The sequence below is a fragment of the Amblyomma maculatum genome, chromosome 10, assembly GCF_055883805.1.
Source record: "Amblyomma maculatum isolate TAMU_Amacu chromosome 10, ASM5588380v1, whole genome shotgun sequence".
NCBI classification, from domain to species: Eukaryota; Metazoa; Arthropoda; class Arachnida; order Ixodida; family Ixodidae; genus Amblyomma; species Amblyomma maculatum.
In genome coordinates this window covers 156,561,947-156,583,181 of record NC_139353.1, presented here as the reverse complement: position 1 = coordinate 156,583,181, position 21,235 = coordinate 156,561,947, and positions in this window count along the sequence as shown.

The following is a 21,235-nucleotide window of genomic DNA, read 5'->3' as shown; positions in this document are numbered from 1 at the left end:
CATATGCTGCAAATAAGCGCCCTTTGGCCGTTGTCGAGCAGTTGCTCTTCTGGTAGCACATTGGGCCGAATCGTGAACCCAGCAATTCGAATATTGTTCCCTGACGGCCGCACCGTCTCATATTGAAATCTCTTTCTCAAATTCGCAGTTTTGTGGCCGATATAAATTGCATGATCATTGGTTCTATGCCAAGATGAACCTGATGAAGGCCTACCATCCGACATCCCTAACACGGCCATTGTAACACCTTTTCGCCTCTTGTGGTTCGCCCGTGTGCCTTTTTGTCAGTAGAGCGTGATCGCACATCTCAACGCTTAATCAACGAGGTAACTCGTTGCCTGCGTTTCATGTCTGCATACATCGATCATCTACTGGTCCCCAGTTCGTCGCCAGAGGAACACGCTGAACACCTGAGCCTTTTTTTTTTCATGCCTGGAAGAACAAAGTCTTGTTGTTAATCAGGCCAAGTACGTTTTCGGCGTCAAAAAATATTTACTCCATTGGCCACCTGATAACACGGCTGGCATTTGGCCATGGGACAGCAAGGTGCGCGCCATCCGCGACTTTCATCATCCCTAGTCTGTTCGCACGCTACGACACTTCGTCGGCCTCTTAAAAGTTCACCGATGTTTCTTTCCTGGCGTTGCCACAAACCCTACCCTTCACCGATCTCTTAAACCACCACATTGCCCTGACACACCTCTCGAGTGGACGTCAGCTGACGGAGCCACCAAGAAAAGCAATGACACTGCTCTGGCCATGCACACTCTGGCCGACGCCCCTTTACGTCTCACTACCGACGCCTCCGGTTCCACTGTAGGCACGGTTCTCCAAACCCAACAGCTTCAGGATGACTAGTGGTACTAGCTGTGTTACTTATCATAGAAATTCAAGCCTGCAGAAACGCGCCACATTAAGTTGGGCCTTGAGGTGCTAGTTGTCTACCCCGACATTTGACTTTGTTAAGTGCTCACGGACCACAAGCCCTTAATCAAAGTTTGAGAAAGAGCTAACATCAACCAAAAACATTTAATATAACCAAAGGCTTCGGGACCGCCTCGGTCCCTTCCTCAGCGGCGACTGAAGTGCGAGCGCGCAGTAGTGGCCAGCTGCCTTCGCTTCCAAGTTTTCCCAGCACTTGGCGGAGTCCATTGGTGTAAAATAGTTTAAGGGACAGAGCTGGTCCCGAAACGTTGGGTCATACCGATTATTTTTATGCGGGTGAATGTTATATGACACCTTCCTTTTTAGAACCAGCAGGTAGATTTCCGCCGATGTTCTAGTGCAAACTTTAGCTTTTTGACCAAGAACAGGTTAGCGCAAAACGAGAGGGACATTAGAGAGGAGGACAGGACGCTGCGCTACTGGCAACTCATTATTTTATTCAAGGACACACAAAATATAGATCGATCATAAAAATGAATTACAATTCATGCAAAAACCGCCCACTTGTGATAAGTTACAGTTTTCGCATTTAGAACTATCAAAAGTGGAAGACAAAATACGTCAGATGGACCACCCACGTGCCCAGAAAGATTTCGTATCTTATAAATTGGTGCACTCTAAAACAGTTAAGCGAGCTATTGCCACAGGAATTTTACAGGCAGCAACGATGAAGTCATGCTCAGACACCATGCAGTCGAGCTCCCAACTAGAAATGGCGAGACTTCAAAGCACAGGCTTCCCCCAGTCAGTTCTGACGGGAGTATTTGAGCTGTTTTTTCAGAGCATAAACAAAAATAAGAATATGACGGGAGTATTTTAGTCGTTTCTTCAGATCATAAAGGGAAAGAAAAATAAACCGTGTGATCCCGAAGACAAGGTGGTTATGCCTATGGCTATTCCCTTCTGCCACAAAGTACGTTATAGCTTGAAAAAAGAAGCCACCAAATACATAGCATTAACAGGGTAAAGATTCGGGCTAGTGAGTATGCGTTATGTTCCGTAGCGCATCAAGAACACAAGCGCTAATATCTGTCACTTGTGTCCTGGAGGCGCTATAGAACAAAGCATAGTACTTGTTATTTTCTCGGCTGCTTGTAATTTGGCCGCCCTTTGTCTTAATGTAACCAAACACCAACAAACAAAAAGAGAAACTACTGGACATAAAATGGCCTCAAATAAATAGAATGTAATGAAGGTGTGGTTTATCAGGTTATGCTCACATCTGGACCACACTGTTCAGCCGCGACGCTGTTTATACGATAAGTTAAGGGAGCACAAACGCCTGATGGGCGCTGGAACGGGGTCAGATCTTTGGTTTCATTGTAAGGGCTGCACTCTACGCTCATGCGCACCCATTTGCGAAGAAACTATTTGTAGGCAGAAGCCGCGAATGTGTAGCCCGCTAACTACCAGCAGCCTTTTAAGGTGAAGGCCTTTATTCCCTCATCGTTGTCATCAGCAAAAGTGTCACGATTTTACGGCGGCTCTGAGTGGTCGAGACGGGATGACGTAATGAATGTCTCCAGCAATCACAGAGCACCACCAATGTATGCGCGAATGCATGCCTTATACGTCCATATGTAAATCAATAAATAAATACTAGTCAATGATTAATTATTATTGACTTATAATTACTAATAAAATAATACGTACTAATTAATACCTAATATTTATTATTCGCTAATTAGTGGCATTTGCATATATAATTAGTTACTAAATAATGCCACGCACCCGGTAAAATCAACCGCACAACAGTACACGTAGAACGATTGCGAGGTTACAATTAGCAGCATAAATGCACTCGCAGAATGTGAGAGTAGTCGCTCGCTTTACTTGTAGCAGCATTCATAGCTACATGAGCAACAGTCGCGTAGCAGAATGCAGCACTGAGGCTTTCGCCTTTCATCACTTTAGTCGCCAAAATCTCCTCGAATTTTTTTATCATAAAGAAGGTACAAAATTGTGTCAGTGACGCTTCTCTTTTCGTATATAAAACTGAATAAGACTCTTTGGAGTACATTGCTTGAGCAAAGAACAAGGTATTAATTATTCTGCTCTTCATGGTGTTATAATAGGGCTAAACGGTTATTATGAAGACTTATGTTGTTTTGTGTTCATTTCTTTTTTAAGCGTTTATTGCATTTTGATCGGTTACATTTCCTTCATCATCAACTCCGCATCTCTTTGGCAGTACACCACAGTTCCTTGTCCGCTGTGGTGCGAAGTAATCGCGCAACAAAAATACTTATTTGGGTACATAAGAGTTTTTTTTTTCTGCGTTTCGCATTTGCATGCCGCTTCGTCTCCTCATTTTCTATAGAACATGTTACATTCTCCCTTTAAAACCGCGTTTTATTGTGATTAAGCTTTTAAAGACTCAGTAACCTTAATCAGTTTTTGTTTCACATAGATATCATTATCATGCGATAAAACCTATCCTTTCGATATGTGCGGGAGCCGAAAGGTGGTGTGACAGAAAAACTATACGTTTTGTGTTTTCTTCAATAAAATTTTCAGTTACCAGTAATGCGTCGTCCTGTCTTTCTCTCTCATGTAGGTTTTTTTTCGCGCTAACCTGTTTTTGATCGAAATGTACCTGCTAGCCCAGCAACAAGTTTTACTTCAGTAGCAATAATCAGTACCAATAAGATGGGGTCAGCGTCATGATCCACGAGACAGTGGTATGACCATGGTCTCGTGGATCACGACGCTGACCCCATCTTCCCACCCCACCCACGCTGACCCTACCGTCAATCATCCTGAGTACGCTAACCTGTGCACCTAGGACGTTCCTCTCCTGTGCATGTCGCTGCTCCACCTTTTAAATGTCCACTTCATTTTTTTCTTCTGCCTCGTTTTGCACTTCATTCTCTTCTCTATCTACCAAAAATGCCACTGCACTTTCCTTTCTTCCCTCTCGCTTTCTCTGAAGCGCCAAGTGCCAATTAGCGTGTTTTCCTTAGGCCGAGTATTTTACTCATCCCTGTATTCTTCTCACGTGACGTCTTGCAAGCACTAAAGAGCCCAGCGATGCACCGTTCATCAAAGTCGAAGGTTTATGCTGATACTGTAAATGGGTCTGATTAAACAGGAGGTTGCAAGAAGAGGTGCCGAAATGTGGCACTGTAGTAAGACGTCTGTAGTGCTTTACGTTTGGCAAGATGAACCTTCATGTCACAGGCATGGTCTTGTGGATCACGACGCTGACCCCATCTTCGGACCACAGGCCCTGTGTTAACGTCTTCGGAACGCGACTCAGCCAGCGGCTGTTGCGAGACCCCGTCATCGGCACGAGGAAGCTCGAACGCCGACATCGAGCTGGGCCATGTGGCAGCACCGACTCTCTGCACCTGGGCCTCCTCAACGCTCCTCTTGTGGAACAGCGGCGTCTCATGAAACAGATTACCACCTAGGTTTTTGTCCGTATTCCGCGTCTGGGATACCGGGTAAACAATTCCCGTTTGGTAACAGGACGGTATGGGTGTGACTTAGTGGACTACGCGTGAGGGCCATTAGTGTGGGGGCATTTCGGTGTTTTCTGCAGTTATTTTCGTGCATGCGTATGGCGCTGTTTTGTTTGTTATTCAGTGATTTATAAACTGTGGCATAGCCTCTTTAATATAAAAGAGGCTATGACTGTGGCCTTTTAAGTTTCGCCATGGCAGCTTTTTTCCTGCTTTTTAAGCTTTCCCGCACACAAAGCGCTTATATTTCCACACCGCAAGCCGGTTTGTGTGACATGCTGTCAGCGAGCTAAAATGACGTGCCACACGAAGTCGCCTCACCATAGTTTTTAGTCTACCGAAATTCGTGTAGGCCACGCCCACGTCGACAATATTGGCCCTCTTCCCCTATCAAGAGGTCTTCGCAACATCCTTACGTGTGCCGGAAACCTTTCAACTTCTCCATATCACGGCGTCTACGTTGGCGTCCCCATTTGTAAACAGATGGATTTCCGGCTTCGGCTGCCCCACTGTAGTCCCAGCTGATCGCGGCCGCCAGTTTGAGCGCGCATTATTTCGAACCCTTACTCCTCTGCTGAATGCGAGCCATATTAACCCCTACTTGTCATCACTCAGCAAACGACACAGTTGAAACGCTACGCCACAAGCGGGAGGCCGCCCTTGCATGCGAAGTTCCCACTTGGCCAGATTACCTCCCATTATTTCTCCTGGGCTTTCGATCATGAATACATACACCTTTATTTATTTATTTGAAATACCCTAAAGGCCCAATAGGGCATTACATAGGGGGGATGTGGAAGCAAATCAGGGTACAACAAAAATAGATTAACAGATGATGTTATGGTGGTATGTGAGGGAAGTATATAACTAGTCATAGTAATCTTTATACAAAACTAGAAAAAAATAGTCGGGCAAGCAATATTTCAACATAGTAAGAGAACTGTAGAAAGATAAAAATGTGCAGCGATTTCAGCAAAAGGGGAAAACATGCACATCGCGCATGACAGACACTACAAAGCTGAAACTAAAACCACAAAAGAGATAATAAAAGAAACATTTGAGATCTCACTGACTCAGAAACATAGATTACACCGAAAGAATCAAGGAACGAAAGCTTTATACAGGGAACGACAAAACCGCGCAAACTGACTAGGATGCGTCTGAAGAAGTTAGCAATGCTGCTTGAAACTCTGATAAATCAGTCAAAACAGCGATATTTGACGCCAACTGATTCCATTCATTTATTGCTAAAGAGAGTGGTGAATATTGGTATTTTTTTGTTCGTGCGAACAGTGGGAGGATTTTGTTCGCATGGTCCGGGATGAGACGTGAGGAGCAGGAAGAAGATGGGAGCGAGCCAATTTCGAATTGTTGTAGTGTAATGTGTGAAGAAATGATAATCTCGCAAACTTCCTTCTGAAAGCGAGCGATGGTAGGTTTAAAATTTCTTTAATTGATGATACGCTCTGAAATCTTGAGTAGGATGATGTAATGAATCTTGCTGCTTTATTTTGGACGGATTCAAGAAGATTCGAAAGGGAGTCCTGGTGAGGATGCCATATGACGGAAGCATATTCTAAGGTTGGCCTTATCAGTGTAGTGTAAGCTTGATGTCTTGCGTTAGAATTTGCGAGGTGTAAACGGCTTCTTAGCATACCAAGTTTTCTGAAAGCTTTGCCGGTGATCAGGTCTATATGAGCATTCCAAGAGAGATTAAAATGCAAATGAACAACCAGATATTTTATAGAAGAAACAGATTCAACAGCTTTAACGTTGATTGTGTACATGCTAAGTAACGGTCCTGGAACAGACGAAAATCTTATATGTTTAGTTTTTTCTTCATTAATTTCCATTTGCCAAGAACGGCACCATTCAGTTAGCCTGTTTAGATCGGACTGGTGCGTATGTGCATCTTCCGCGTTAGATATTGTTTTATAGATTACGTAGTCGTCTGCAAAAAGGCGAATTGATGAGTTGATGTTACTTGCTATGTCATTTATGTAAATTAAAAAGAGCAAAGGCCCAAGAACTGTCCCTTGTGGGACACCTGATTTTACACGTGCAGGGTTAGAGATGCAATCATTTATCTTAACTCATTGGAAACGATTAGTGAAGAATTCAGCGATCCATCTGGCCGTGTTATCATCAAGCTGCAGATTTTTAGTTTTTAACAGTAAACGTTTGTGAGGAACACGATCAAAGGCTTTTAAAAAATCGACAAAAAATGCGTCTGTGTCACGGGACATATGTAGCGCATGATGTAGGTCAGTAACTAATTCAAATAACTGCGTTTGACATGATCTTTTGTACCGGAAACCATGCTGGTTTTCTAGAAGCAGATTATTTAAGTTTAAATGCTTCATGATGTGAAAAAACAAGATGTGTTCTAATAGTTTGGACCATATTGATGTTAGGGAAATGGGTCTGTAGTTAGTAGGATACTAGGATTAGTAGGTTAGTAGAATTTCAAGCACAACCTCAGTCATGAAGTGAGGTTGTGCTTGAAAAAAAATTAGGCGGGTTCAACGTTGCTGAACCTAGTGTGGAGCGAAAGCTTTCGCTGCGAATGGCCGAGCGTTGCATCGAAGACAACCAGTGTTTTGTTGAACGCAACAAAGTTCACCGGCGTTTTAGGTGTTAGTGGTAAAGGCTTTTATTTCCTCTAAATATGGGGGACACATACGCGCCGCCTTTAAGGGTATGACGCAATAGCGTAGGCTGCCAGCCCACAAATAAAGCCCCGCTTTAAGCAAGCCGTCTGAACCTGACTTAGGGACCTATATGCTTAACGTGAAGACCAGGGTCCTGGCAGCCTGATTCTGACATACCGTCCTACGTGAAACGAGAGACCCATGCTGGCAGCCAATGCCACGGTGCCACGGTGGCATGCTGATGGCCTGAATACCTACAGTATATTGTAGCTTCCGCTACAAAAAAGCTCAAAATTCAGTTTGCCTAGTTCCCAAGTCCCAAGCTGCGAACTAGCAGGAGTCATCGTAAGTTTAAGTTTAATGGCGGATAAACTTGTCTGCTAGACTAGCGTTCGTCTGCTATTCGAGTTCTTCATTTCAACCTGGATCGAGGACCTCTATCTGCCTGTTACGTCGATTATACACGCCTGCTCTTCCAGCGCCCGCAAGCCATTCCCACACGTCATACTACTAACGAAATCGTTGCTAGCAGAGGCCTCACCACAACGAAATTGATTTGTGGACCGGTATAATATTGTTACGGGGATGTACTTAATGTGACGGCACTGCGATGGGCTGAACTCGACGCTAAGACTTCGGTAGCCGTGCAGAATTCACTCTCTCAGCGTCTTCCTCTTTCTCAACGCTTCGTCGTGCCCGCGTTCCTCGATCGTCATCTTTGTCAGTGAGCACATCACTTTGGTCCCGCGTTTCCCGGTAACACTACCCCCCTCGGCAAAAGGCAACGTCCCGGTGCGTATTAGGCGTGCGGTGTGGAAGGTGACGTAATATGGCTTGAGGCGGGCGACATGTACGATTTCGGAAGTGGGTGTAGCAGTCGGTGACTTTGTGTGGAGCGGTGTAATCACATAGGTCACGTCGGTCACTGGGCGTAGTACACGGTAAGGACCTGTGTAGTGGGGCAGAAGGTTTTGACACAACCCCACACGACGGCACGCAAGCCAGAGCAACACCAGAGATCCGGGAGGATAGTGCACATCGCGGTGGTGAGCGTCGTAGCGGCGTTTCTGAGCTTCTTGAGAGACGGTGAGATTGTGACGAGCAATCTGGCGAGCAGCGTCGGCTCGGGCGATGGTATCTCGGGCATAGGCTACCGAAGTCTTAGCGTCGAGTTCAGCCCATCGCAGTGCCGTCACATTAAGTACATCCCCGTAATAATATCAAGCATTGACTGACCTCTACTTCCGACAAAATAGACCTAAATATAAATAAATAAATAAATAGACCTTATCCCGTTCTTCAACGCAGAGAGAGAGAGGAGAAGAAGGAATATACTTTATATAAATAAAATGAAAGGCTCTTGTATCCTGAGAGGACATCTAAAAGTCCTCTCTGGCCTACGCCTCATGCTTCGCCCGCGTGACCAGTCTTTGCTGGCTTATCAGGTCGCCAACAAGCAGAGTGTTTACTAGGAAGAGAGAGATAGAGACGATCAATAAACGTATTAGGCGAAAGGCTTTCTAAGCTCATGGAACGAAATCCTGTGTAGGAGATCTGTGCGCTAATGTGTCACTAGCTAATAAAGGATGTGTGAGGAGGAACATTAGCTGTCAATCATCCTGAATGCGTTATCAGAAAAAGAAAAATCCTGTCTCCACCACGAATCGAGCCTCCATCCTTTTGATCCCCAGGCGTGCACATAAACCAACTTCATCACGTCCGGGATCGGGAAATGCACATAATGTTCCTTATCTACTATAAGGCTGATAGTAGAGAGCTCAATGACGCTGCAATTAGTGATAATGACTGTTATGACAGTAGCGATGACAATACAGGCGCATTTAGATGATAATAATAATGAAAGAAAAAGGGATCTACCGCGTGCAGCAGCAGCGCTCTGGTTTTCACATTTCTGCAGTGTGGATTCCACAGTACTCTCGGAATTTTTTATTGTGACCAGGCGTGAAATATTCGCCCCAGGTGTGCAACCTGCTCAGTCAAGGAAGCCATGGGTCTGAGCCTTGTCACAAGTCTGGTCGACGAGGCTACGCTGATCATACAGGCTTGGACTTGTCAGCAGCGTCTGCCACTGCTCTTTCCTTTGAACCCTGGTGGTAATGGTACCCTGTGGCTACTTGCATTCGCAACCATTAATAATAATCGGGTGTTGGGCTCGTTACAGGATATGTATTTGTAGGTGATCCTCTGCAGGAAGGTGCGTGGACGTGACTGTTGGTTTATATTTGCGGAGGGTGACTGCTTCTTCTCTGGCTAACATGGGTGTGGTTGGAAATATTTTACGGCGAAAGCATTTATGGCCACCGTATTCAGATATGTGGCGCAAACAAAGACAAACACAGGAGAAGATCCACAACACACGCGTGTGTTGTGGATCTTCTCCTGTGTTTGTCTTTGTTTGCGCCACATATCTGAATACGATGATGCACCAACTAGCCTCTCAAGCCGTTATTTTGAGATACATTTATGGCCACGATCGTGTCCGTCCGCCCGTAATGATTTAGTTTGATGACATCATCAACGGTGTAGTACGTTGTTCTTTGAAATAATTGATGACGTCATCAGTGATGTAGTATGTCTTACATTGAAATAAATGATTACGTAAACCCGCGTGTAGTATGCTTTACCTCAAAAATAATGAAGACTTCATGAGTGGTGTAGTATGTCGTGATATGAAATTAATGATATCTGCGGTGTCGTATGTCGTATCCAGTGGTGTAGTAGGTCGTGCCTTGGCATATCGTTCCTTGAAATGAGTGTGACTATGACGGCATCGCACCAACCGTGATTTTATCACTGTATGCCATGTATGCCAACCGGAAGTGACGTCGTAATGACGTCACCCGGTAATTCACGCTTATACGAATAGGTTTGCGAGCGTTCATCCAGGTTCTAGGCAATCCGGTGGTTCTACGGTTATCCGGAAGTAGACAGCTCGGGCTAATTTGTGTGCCACTTCATTTTCAGGGACAGACGCATACGCTGGGGTCCATATTATGCTGACTTTTCTTGCCAACTCTTTACCGGTAATGATCCTGCTGCTTCCGGCGAGATTCGGCCTTTCAAGAAATTTGAGATAGCCATTTTATTATTGCTGACTACAAATTTTGCTGCCGTTCCAACGCAAGCGAGCGCTATAGCAACTTCTTCTAGCTATGAAGAGTGGCTGCCGACTGGGGGCTCCTATTACGTTGACTACATAGGCAACCGCCGCGTCCACTTTGGCGACTGTAGGTATCCATTTTTCCTAAGGGCTTTGTAAGCTTCTGCTCTTTTATTTATCCTCTAGGATGCACATTCCTTGTGAGTGGGTATCACTACTTTGTCTCCAAATTTAGGGGGATGCTAGTTTTACAGTGCAGCCCGCGGTCAGTCTGCAAACCTGCCATCTGCAAGATGGTTCTGCCCGAGGTGGGGCGGGCATGTCTTTCTAACTGAGACATGCGAACTGCCTCAGCGTATTCTTTCCAGTTATTATGCACCTCATGCAGAGACGTTTCTCTGTAAAGGTGCACCTCGGAAGTCCTGTGGCTCTCTTGATACATATTCGGATGAGAGAATCTAATTTCCTCTTTTCATCCGCTCTAAGATTTAGGAAGGGTGTGGCTGGAGACGTAAGCCTGTACTAATTTCAGTGGGCTTTTCTCTTTGGGGCCACTACCCTTAAGGGAGATTCTCCTAAAGATGCCTAGAAGTTGCGACGCGTAGTCGTCTAGCCTTGTTATGATGACGTCATTTTATACGTTTTCCTCGATAAAGAATCGCCAGATTCTAATTCGCTCTTTTATAGGAACGGTTTTACTTCCCACTTTATTTTCGAATTTCGCGCCTATGTTTCTCCTAAACCGCATTTTATGGGCCTGTGCCGACTCTCCTGGAGTCAAGGAAGATATCAATAGCAGAAAGATCCGGGAAAAGCTGCTGCGGAGGTACAGCAAAAACCCGTCCGCCTGGGGGCCGAGGCCGCAAAATGACAAAATCCCTATGTTAGCCTTATTCGCGGAGGCTCCGGCCCCCGTCCTTTAGGCTTACGTGCCGGGGATAGGGAATAGGGGGCCTCCATTTATGATGGACGATCAAAGTTGTTATCCATCCCCACTTGTACGAAACTGCTCCCGCCGGGCGTTCGATCCAGGCGTCCGTGAGGCGCTCTTCGTTGGGCACTTTCTCGAACGCCGCAGAACACAGCGTACAGAAGCAGGCGCAGTACAGCAGGCATCAGCGGCATTTCAAATTGATTTCAGTCATGGGCAGTATCGAAGATACATGTATCTTCGATACTACCTTCAGGATGCTTGAGTCCACGCGGCTATGCTTCACTCTTACACGGGATAAAAGGCTTCGGAAATATAATTTTGCAGGGTATCGAGTATCGGTATCGAAGATGCTTTTTCGAATTATCTTGTCCAGCCCTGATTTGTTTATAGGTTGATATTGAAAAGCGCATTAAAAACACGGATAACAGCAAAAGAAGGACACTTGAGCGCTGAAGTCCGTGCTTTTTATGCGTTTTTCAGGATCAACATGGATAAACAACTCGCCCAAACGCAGCCATATTGGTTTACAGGAAAGTCAAGGCGCAGTATCTGCCACAACATTCCGCGGACATCTTAAACTGATTGGTTGAAAGGCGCGATAACTGTTTCACTTGTTTTCTGTGGACACCTCAACTGCGCCATAAGAGAATGGAGTAAGATGGGAGTGAAAGTGGAAAGAGAGATAGAGGAGCCGTAGTGGAGGGATAGGGAGTAATTTCGACCACCTGGGGATCTTTAACGTGCGCTGACAGCGCACAGGACACGAACCCTTATTCGTTTCGCCTCCATCGAAAAGCAGTTACCCAGGCCGGGTTCTAACCCGGGTACTCCGGCACAGTAGTCGGGCATCTTACCACTGCACCACCCCGGCGGGGCCAAGCCATAAGGAAAAGGTGAAAGGTAGGAGTAAAAAAATTAAAAGGTCTCTTAGATGTTTCTTAAAAGGAGAATGGCGAACGCCTGCCCTTCCTCTCCTATCATTTGCCTTTCATTGTTTGCCTCTTATCGGCGTTCCTTGCAGTACTACATCTATGTATAATTCGTTTACAGGGAGGGAAGGGCGCAGTATCTTTCACAATTTCTCCGGAAAGTGGTGGTGGTGGTGAAAAACTTTATATTTGGGAGCCTTAAGGGATTACATGCTAATGACGGGTCGACTCTTGGCTGCGTGTTGTGGCCGGAAGCTGGTGCTTCCCAGTGACACCCAAAGCCCAGTCCGTCAGCCGCTTTTGAACGGCCGGGTCAGAGCTGGACACCGCAGCCTCCCATCGCTCGAGGTCGCAGAGTTGCCAAGTGGCTGGAGGGTGGAATTCCGAGCATTTGATCATAATATGCCCAAATTAACTTTCGGAGCCCCACATAGGTTCACTGCGGCGAGAACAGTCCTGGATGAATCAAAGATAAGAAAGCAGGGGTACGGGAATGAAGCTGGCGCCACGTCACCTGTTGTAGCTTTGTCATAAATTTATGAGGAGGAGGGTAGATGGTTTGTTGATCACGGTAATGGAGAGAGATTTCGTGATAGGCTACCATGCGCTTGCGAGCATCTCCCCAGGCACCGGCAGTCCCTGCTCGGCTGATGTATCCTCGAGCAAAAGAGTGAGCTGCTTCGTTGCCTGGGTGACCCGTGTGAGCGGGCACCCAAATTGGTTGAATAGGGTGTTCGGGTGGGGGGAGGGAGGCGAGGAACCGGAAGGCTGAGGTAGAGATCCGACCGCTGGCGAAGTTCCGTACGGCGGATATAGAATCGCTAAAGATGATTGTGGCTCGGGTAGTAGCTATGGTGAGGGCAACTGCCGCCTCCTCCGCCTCCAGGGAAGTGGAGGCAAAAGTTGTACCGGCCGCGACCAGTTGCAAAGAGTTGGAAACAGCGCTGAGGGCGAACGCTGGGTGGTAGGGGTACGAGGCAGCGTCTACGTAAACGGTCTCTGGTTGGAAGCCATAGTGTTTGTGAAGAGCTTCTGCGCGTGCCTTGCGGCGAGTGGCATGGTGCTCTGGGTGCATATTCTTTGGCAGGGGATGCACCTTAAGAACGCGGTGTATCGCAGGAGGAAGTGTATGTTGTGTAGAGCAGCGACCGAGAGGTGAAAGATGGATGCGAACAAGGATGTTCCGGCCGGTGAGGGTAGATGATAATCGCTCCAACTGGGCTGAGCGGTGGGCTTCCGTGAGCTCAGGGAGTTATGGATGCCCATGTGAAGAAGGCGTTCATTGGAGTGTAGCGGGGTAAGTTGATGGGGGCCTTGTACGCCTGTCGGATAAGGGCGTTAACCTTGTCTTCCTCCACCCGCGTGAGGAAAAGGTAGGGGGGCGAGTACACAACACGGCTAAGGACAAATGCCTGTACCAGGCGTCTGAGGTCATGCTCGCGCATGCTACGATGGCGATTGGCTATGCGACGAATGAGGCGGATTGTTTGATGAACCATCACCGTCAGCTTAGTGATGGTTGCGGTATTCTTGCCATTGTTTTGTATCAGAATGCCAAGAATCCTGATGTTTTCCACTTCTGGTATCCGGGTGTTGTCAATTGTCAAGAAGATGGTGGAGGAGGGCCTTTGTCTGTACGACACCTAGGAGGTCGGAGTATGAGAAGCTCCGATTTGGTAGGGGAACAAGCCAAACCGACATTTGCGGAAAAAGATACTACAATGTCTGCTCCGGCCTGTAATGTATCTTCCATGGCGCCAATGTTACCTGTGGTGGTCCACAGTGTAATATCATCGGCGCGTATAAGGAGTGGGACAGGGCAGGGATTTGGTTGAGGGCGTGTGCAATGGGGATAAGGGTAATATTAAAAAGCAGTGGAGAGAGGACAGAACCCTGTGGGGTGCCAATGCTACCGAGTTTGAAAGATGGAGATGAGAGCGAGCCGATGGGGATTTCTGCTGTGCGATGACTAAGAAAGGCGGATATGTACTGGTGGACACGCGAGCCGACTTGAAGCGATGAGAGAGCATCTAAAATGGCTGCGTGACGGACATTACCAAAGCCTTTGTGAGATCTAGGGCAAGAATTGTTCGGATGCGCTGTGCGTGGCGGGGGTGAAGGACATCTTCTGACAGTTGCAGCATAACATCCTGTGTGGAAAGATGTGGCCGTAAAAGATCAGTATGTCACTACAACCCTTTCGGCAAGTGTGAGCTAAGACGGTGCACCATCGCTCCTGTCGTGTGGCGTTCCTTAGCGCGCGTTCAAGTGTGGCATTGATGGTGGTGGTGAAAACGTTTATTGCGTATTTGGAGGTTTGACGCGGAGCCTTAAGGGCCTTGGCCTTACAATACTGGGTGGAGACCCTAGCCAGGGACCCCATTGGCGGTTGCCGCCACCCGCGCACGCCGCGTTAAGGCCCTTTGGGCCTGTAGGTCGCAGCAGCCGAGCAGGGTCGCCTCCCAGTCCTCCCGGGAAGGGTTAGGGATGGGGGGAAGGGATGGGTTTCGTTGGCAGGCCCATACCATGTGGTAGGTGTCAGCCACCTCCCCACAGTACTGGCACTGGCCAGTGAATTGGGAATCAAAATGTTTAAGTACTGCCGGGCACAGCATCGTGTTAGTGAAGAGGCGCAGGAGCAGCCTTTCGTTCGCTCGTTCGATTTTCCTAACCCTTTGCTGGGATTAGGGTATTTGCGATGCGAATTTTGATAAAAAATTACAATATCTTTGAATGTGTAGGCCGGATTGGAATCGATGTCTTCAGCCGATTCAAGTCCCGAGGAAACTGCCAGGAGAGAAAGCGCGCGGGCGGCTGCGTCAGCTGCCTCGTTCCCTGCAAGACCCTGGTGGCTAGGAGCCCAGACGAGATATCGGCACGCGGGGTCCGTGTCCCGACAGCAATTTTGAAATATTCTATAGGCTGGGGGTGGTCCGCCCTTGGGCGACGTTCCGACAAGCCCCTCGTGAGTCGGTGATGATATATTTAGAAGTGTGATCTGAGGCATCGAGTGCAATGGCTACCTCTTCAGCATGTGTTATAGATTTGGCCTTGAATGTAAGGCCATCGACTGTGTTTCCGTTGCGAACGACTGCGGCCGTATACCAGCCCCGTGGATGTGGTCCCGAGGCATCCACGTAGAACACCTGATTTGCTGCCATAATGGCGGGCCAAGGCTTCCGCCCGCGCCAGGCGCCGCCCATAATGGTCTTCTCGTGATATGTTGGCAGGGAGAGGCCGCACTCTGAGGGCGCGTCTCCAGAGCTCTGGATGCGTTGCCTCTCCTCTGTGAACTGTTTATGTTGAATGTTCAGCCGGGCAAGAAGGCGCGACCCGACACTGTCTGTGTGAGGCGGGTATATTGGTTCATCAAATGTGCTTCCGAAGCTCCCTGAAAGTGTTCACCGCCCCTAGGGCCGTGAGCCGACTGTTAGAGGTGGAGATTGGGAGGTCGAGGGCACATTTCATGATTTTTCGAAGGATCACCTCGAGGGTATCCTCCTCGTGCTTCCGCAAGTGGAGGTAAGGAGTCGAATACAGGATTCAACTGGTTACGATGGCGTTTGACAGCCGCAAGGCATCCTTACTTCGCAAAACCCCGCGTCTGTTAGACACCCGGCGGACCATGCGGCCCACCTGGTCCCCCACCTGGCTGAGCTTGGCTAGTGTTGTGTCAGGGCGTCTATGGTGATGGATGAAGAGACCGACTACTCTGATCTCGTTTGATTCATGAATTGGACGCTCGCAAGCGAGAGCGAGATTTGTTTACTGCATCTGAGAGAGGGGCGGAGATGCACAAACTGTGATTTCTGGGGGGAACATTGAAAACCACAGCGCCGGGCATAGCGGTCCACTATGCTCGCCGCTGTTTGCAGGCAGGTTTCAATGTCGCCCACACTGCCCTGCGTTGCCCATAGGGTGATGTCGTCGGCGTAGAGCGCGTGCTGCAAGCCTTCGACCTCAGCCAGCTGGGCCGGCAGACGCATCATGGCAAGCAGCGGGGAGAGAACTGCGCCCTGAGGTGTGGCCTGCGTGGCGAGCATGAATGGTCTGTGCTCCTTGTCTTGTATTTTGATGTAGGATTGTCGGTCTGTAAGGAATTGTCTATATATATAATTGAACGTATTGCTGCCACAGTCTGTTTCCCTTAGATAGGTTAGTATAACTTCGTGTGTGACGTTATCGAAAGCGCCTTTTAAATCTAGGGCGAGTACATTCCGTTCATTGTGGGGGCGTTCGAATGGGTTGAGAATTTCTCTGGTAAGTTGGAGAAGGACATTCCTGTGCGAATATTTGTGGGCGAAATCAGAACATGGTGTCTGCGAAAGTGTGCCTGTGTTCAAGATAGTCGGATAGCCGATCGCGCACCATAGTCTCCATTAGTTCGCCCACACAGGAGGTGACAGATATGGGGCGCAGGTTATCCGTGTCTATTGATTTGCCAGCTTTCGGGATAAAAGTCACAAGTGCCGTTTTCCAGTCGATGAGTAAAGGGGTTTCCCCTGTCCAGATTGCGTTATTATATTCGAGTAGGGACTGGTACTTCGAGTCAGGCAGGTTCTCCAAAAGCTTGACGGTGACCTTGTCCCAACCAGGCGCGGTGCCTCTCTTCATTTTGACTAGACTGGCCCGAAGATCGTGAAGCTGGAAAGGTTTGTGCAGCTACAAGTTCTCCTTGCCTGCGTAGGAGTAGACCGATCCTCGGGGTTTTTGATCTGTGCACAAGTAGCGGTCCCGGAGCGATTGTGCCAGCTGCAAAGTGTTGCCTTTAAAGGAGTGGATTGCTCGGTGTAAATGTTTTTGGGATTCGGTGCGGGTCTGCGTTGGATTGATGAGAGCTCAGAAGAGCCTCCATGTATTACAGCTACACATTTGTCGGGCCGCTGTATTGCAACGATCCACCCAGTTCGAGTCAGCGAGCTGGGCCGCGTACTCGGCGGCTCGGTGGGTGACATCGCCAATACGTTCTTTAAGCTTGCGGTTGTGTTTTTGGCGACGCAAATGATAAGGGGATACACGGAAATTGGTTTCACTTACATTTCCGTGTATCCCTTTATCATTTGCGTCAAATTTATCACAAGGTTATCCTTTCTATGCAGCTATGCAGCTATGCAGCTATGCAGCTCCAGCGTGGTGGTTTCATAGTCCCCTCTCTAGACTAAAGGATCGCGTCTTATCACTTCAAAGAATTCCCCTTCTCGCTATTACTGGTGCCTACGCTACTACCCGTACCACAGCCTTACATGTTCTTGCCAATGCGCTTCCGTTGCCGATTTATCTCGATCAGTTATGCGCCGAGTTTATGATTTTCACACTACGGCAATCTGTAGAATATGGCAACACGTTTTATAATCCATCTGCAAATGAGTCTTCGTTTAACCCCTGGAATGATCATCCCTCATTAAAATTTAAATTTTCTTTTTTTCAACTTACTTATCAGGAAGCCCTCTGGTATTCTAGTAAACATGCCTTGCATATTTATTCCGATGGTTCTTTCACTCATCACTCTGCTGGTGCGGCATTTGTTGTTCTTAGCTCAAAACAAGATATTTTATACGTCCACCGTCTTTCTCTGGAATCACCATCTAGTGCATACGCCGCTGAGCTTGTAGTTTTTCATTCTGCCGTTGAATATGCTATTAATCAGCCTCCCTCTATGCCTATTCATTTCTACACTGACTCTCTATCTCTTCTTTCTGCCCTATCTTCAATTACTTCGTTTAATTCAAAACTAATTCCTATTAAGAAAGATCTTTGTCGTTTGTCTTCTTTGGCTTCGTTTTTTCTGTTTCATATCCGGGGCCACTCTGGTATTTATGGAAATGAATTAGCAGATTTGGCTGCTGGAAGTGCCGGCCAGTACGGTCAGGTACATGCGTCTACTCTGTCGCGACGCTGCGCACGTTCACGTTTACATCATTCATCACTTGTTTTATGGAGCATTTATTGGCGAGAAAATAATGGAGGCACAGAATTATTCAATTGGATCCCAGATACTCTCAGTATTCCTATCATTTGTCCACCACGAAAACCTCTCATAACTTTAATTACTGGGCATGGTAGATTCCCTTTTTATTTTAAAAAAATTGGCCTATCATCATCTTCTCTTTGTTCATGTGGGCTATTATGTGAAGACGTCCATCACTATTTCCAAGTTTGCTCCATTACAGCTCCTTTTATGTCTCGTTTAAAGACACTGTGTTCGTCAGAAATTACGCCGCGTAATTACTCCTCTCTTTTCAGAAATCCCGCTCCTTGTGCAGTTCTGATCCAAATGGTGCATCAAATAAGCAACACTATTTTATACACGCTGATTTTCTACCTCTCCCCCTCACCCACTCCCCCCCCCTTTTTTTTCTGAGGTTTTTTGAACATTCTTCGCTATCTTAGGAATACTCTGTTCATGTTAATAGCTTTGTTTGTAATTTGCATTACACCCTCAATTTTCTTCTTCCATTTATAATTTGAATAATTAAGAACTCTTTTGTTGGAAAATGCGGTTTATGTATGTACGTTTGGTGTTTGTTCTAAGGTTGTTTGTCTTCTGTTATTTTTATCTGTATCCATCCTTCGGTTCCTAGCAGAATGCGTTCTGCAACTTCTCTGTTTACTTCGTCTGACAAGCTGTCTGGACATTATCCACGACGTGGCTGGCATATTTGCTGCAGCCTATTTTCTGCTTCTGTTGTTCACCAGCACCAGCGGAGACCCGTTGATCCTGTGCTTGAGCCCGACTGTGGGAGGGGCGAGGGTCTCGCCGGAGGGTCCTGAAGACCCCCTACCACGCTCTGCTCAGGGGAGGGCTCCGTGCTCCTTCGTTGAGCATGAGTGCTTTGGGCATGCCCGCTATGCTCGCCTTTAGGTGCAACACTATGGCGTGGAGCTTTCAGCCACTTATGCCGAACGGCTATGCTCTTATGAGGCACTGTGTTCACTTGCCTGAGCAATACATGAATACGTTGTGGAGGTCTGAGTCACTCCCGCCTGTCGGATTTGCCTTATTGTGGCAGAGTCATACCGAAACCACGCACCTTTCTTCACCAAGGCTTGAGCCCAAGATATCGACAAAGGCTCTTAATGGGCATGCCCTTTACAGCGCATCTGCTGTCTTCCTCTTTCTTATGCAGCACTGGACTATTTTCTGATATCAGCTGTATTGTATAACATTTTTCTTCTGTCTTTTTTTTTTCTGTTTTCTTTTCCTTTTACATCAGTCATTTGGTATTTACTAATGTAATTACTATTACTTTGCTTTTCTCTGTTCACCTCTTTGTGGCCAATTTTTATGTATACATTTATCCGCATTTTCCATTTTCATGTTACCTTAATTATTTTCCATAGACCGGTATATTATATTTTCAAATTTCAGAATTCAGTTTTTTTCTTTTTTGTGTCTACGTAATGTACAGATTTCTCCCAACCGATTCGGACAGAATTTTATTCTATAATTTCATAGTAATGGACGTCTTCTCAAGCTGTCAAGGATTTTATGCGTGATGTTTTGTGTTTCTTTGTGCCTCCATTAGTTTCGTATTCGCGACGTTTTTCAATACTATTTTTTCTCATTTCATTGCAGACTTTGGTAACCGCTTTGTATACATATATTTAATTTTTCTAGGCTGAAGTGTGTTTCGCATATTCACTTTAAAGTTATATTTTTTGCGAATTGGCTAATCCTTAATTCACAATTTTTATATTTCTGTTCTCTCTTCTTTTGCAGTTTCTGGCTACCCACGGACCTTTTCTTCTCTGCTTCCTTCTTTCCTGGACTTCTTTATCTTTTTGTGCTTTTCTTTCGCTTTTTCTTTCTTTCTTTATCCTTTTTCCATTTCATATATCTATCTATTGTAACTAGGCAGTTGTGATCTTTGTTTCCTTTTGTATCTTTAATGTACATTTTTTACATTTTTAAGTCTGTTTTTTTTTCATCGAAATTGTTTTTTTTTATTTTGGGCGTTTAGCTCCTTTTCTTTTATCTTAAATTGGATTAAGCCTGGCAAAGCTTTGCTGGTCCGGGCTCGCTCTCTCTTTCTTTTACAGTTTTTTTTTCGTCATATTCTGAGAGCAATAATAAAAGGTAAAAAAAAAGGCGTGTAAGGCTGCGGCGAGCTTCCCAGAGGTGAATGAGGTGATATCAACGTCTGTTATTGCCTCTGTGAGCTGGATCTGCGTTTCATGTGTGCGAAGGTGGGACATCAGTGACCGGGACCAGTTGGTGTACCCTTGCTCTGCTATGGCAGTGTTGGTAGTGGCGGGAGGTAGTCCAAGTGGCGGAAGGTAGTCCAATTAGGGATGTGGGCTTGTGTGGTAGGACGCTTGAGGGGGCGTGTATATATCGTGGTATTAAGAAGGCAGTGGTCGCTGCCGAGGGTTTCCTCGGTGTTAACAAAGTCTGCGTGTCGTATGTTGCGAGTGAAGGTAAGGTCTGGACACGTGTCCCGCGTTACGGAGTTACGCGTGTTGGGTAAACAGGGTCGGTGTGGAGGGTGAGGCCCAGTGTGGGACACAAGCTCCGCCAGTTTGCTTCCTCGCGCCTCCTCTTTAAGGTACCCCCATAGCTGACTGCAGGCATTGAAGACACCCAATATCAGGAGGGGGTCTCGACCCGCTGTCTTTAGCGCGCGGCTAAAGATGTCTGCGAACGTCACTCGCTTTAGTTTGGGGAGCAGTATATGTTCAGTATGTGCATTGGAGGACCTGAGTGGCGGAAGGGTAAGATCGTCACCATGACATACGAATAGGAAAGTGTTAGGTCTAGATCCACTTCTGTGGTCGTGTATGATTTGTGTACGAACAGGACGACGGGTCTCGCTAGAACGTCGTGTAGTTTGTTAATTTGGTCGACGATCCTGGCTCCTGGAGGGCGACCACGCCGGGCAAAGTTTCGAATGTTTCTAAGTAGAGGCGCAGACTCGCGCGTTTTTGGCGGTTCCTGAAGCACCTACAGATCCATTGCGTTACCAATAGTGATTGACATGATTTGGGGGGGGGGGGAGGGACTGGTGGTTAGGCTGTCCCGCCATGAGTGATATTTAGTGAGACTGGTACAGACGCCGCCCCGGAGCCGGCACCTGAAGTAGGTGCGGCGTTGGAGTCCTCGTTATCCGAATCCGCAATACTTCGGGAGTATTTTCCGAGACGGGAAATATGGTTAGGGTTCCCTCCTCGACGGCCTGTTTTTGTGAGACGGG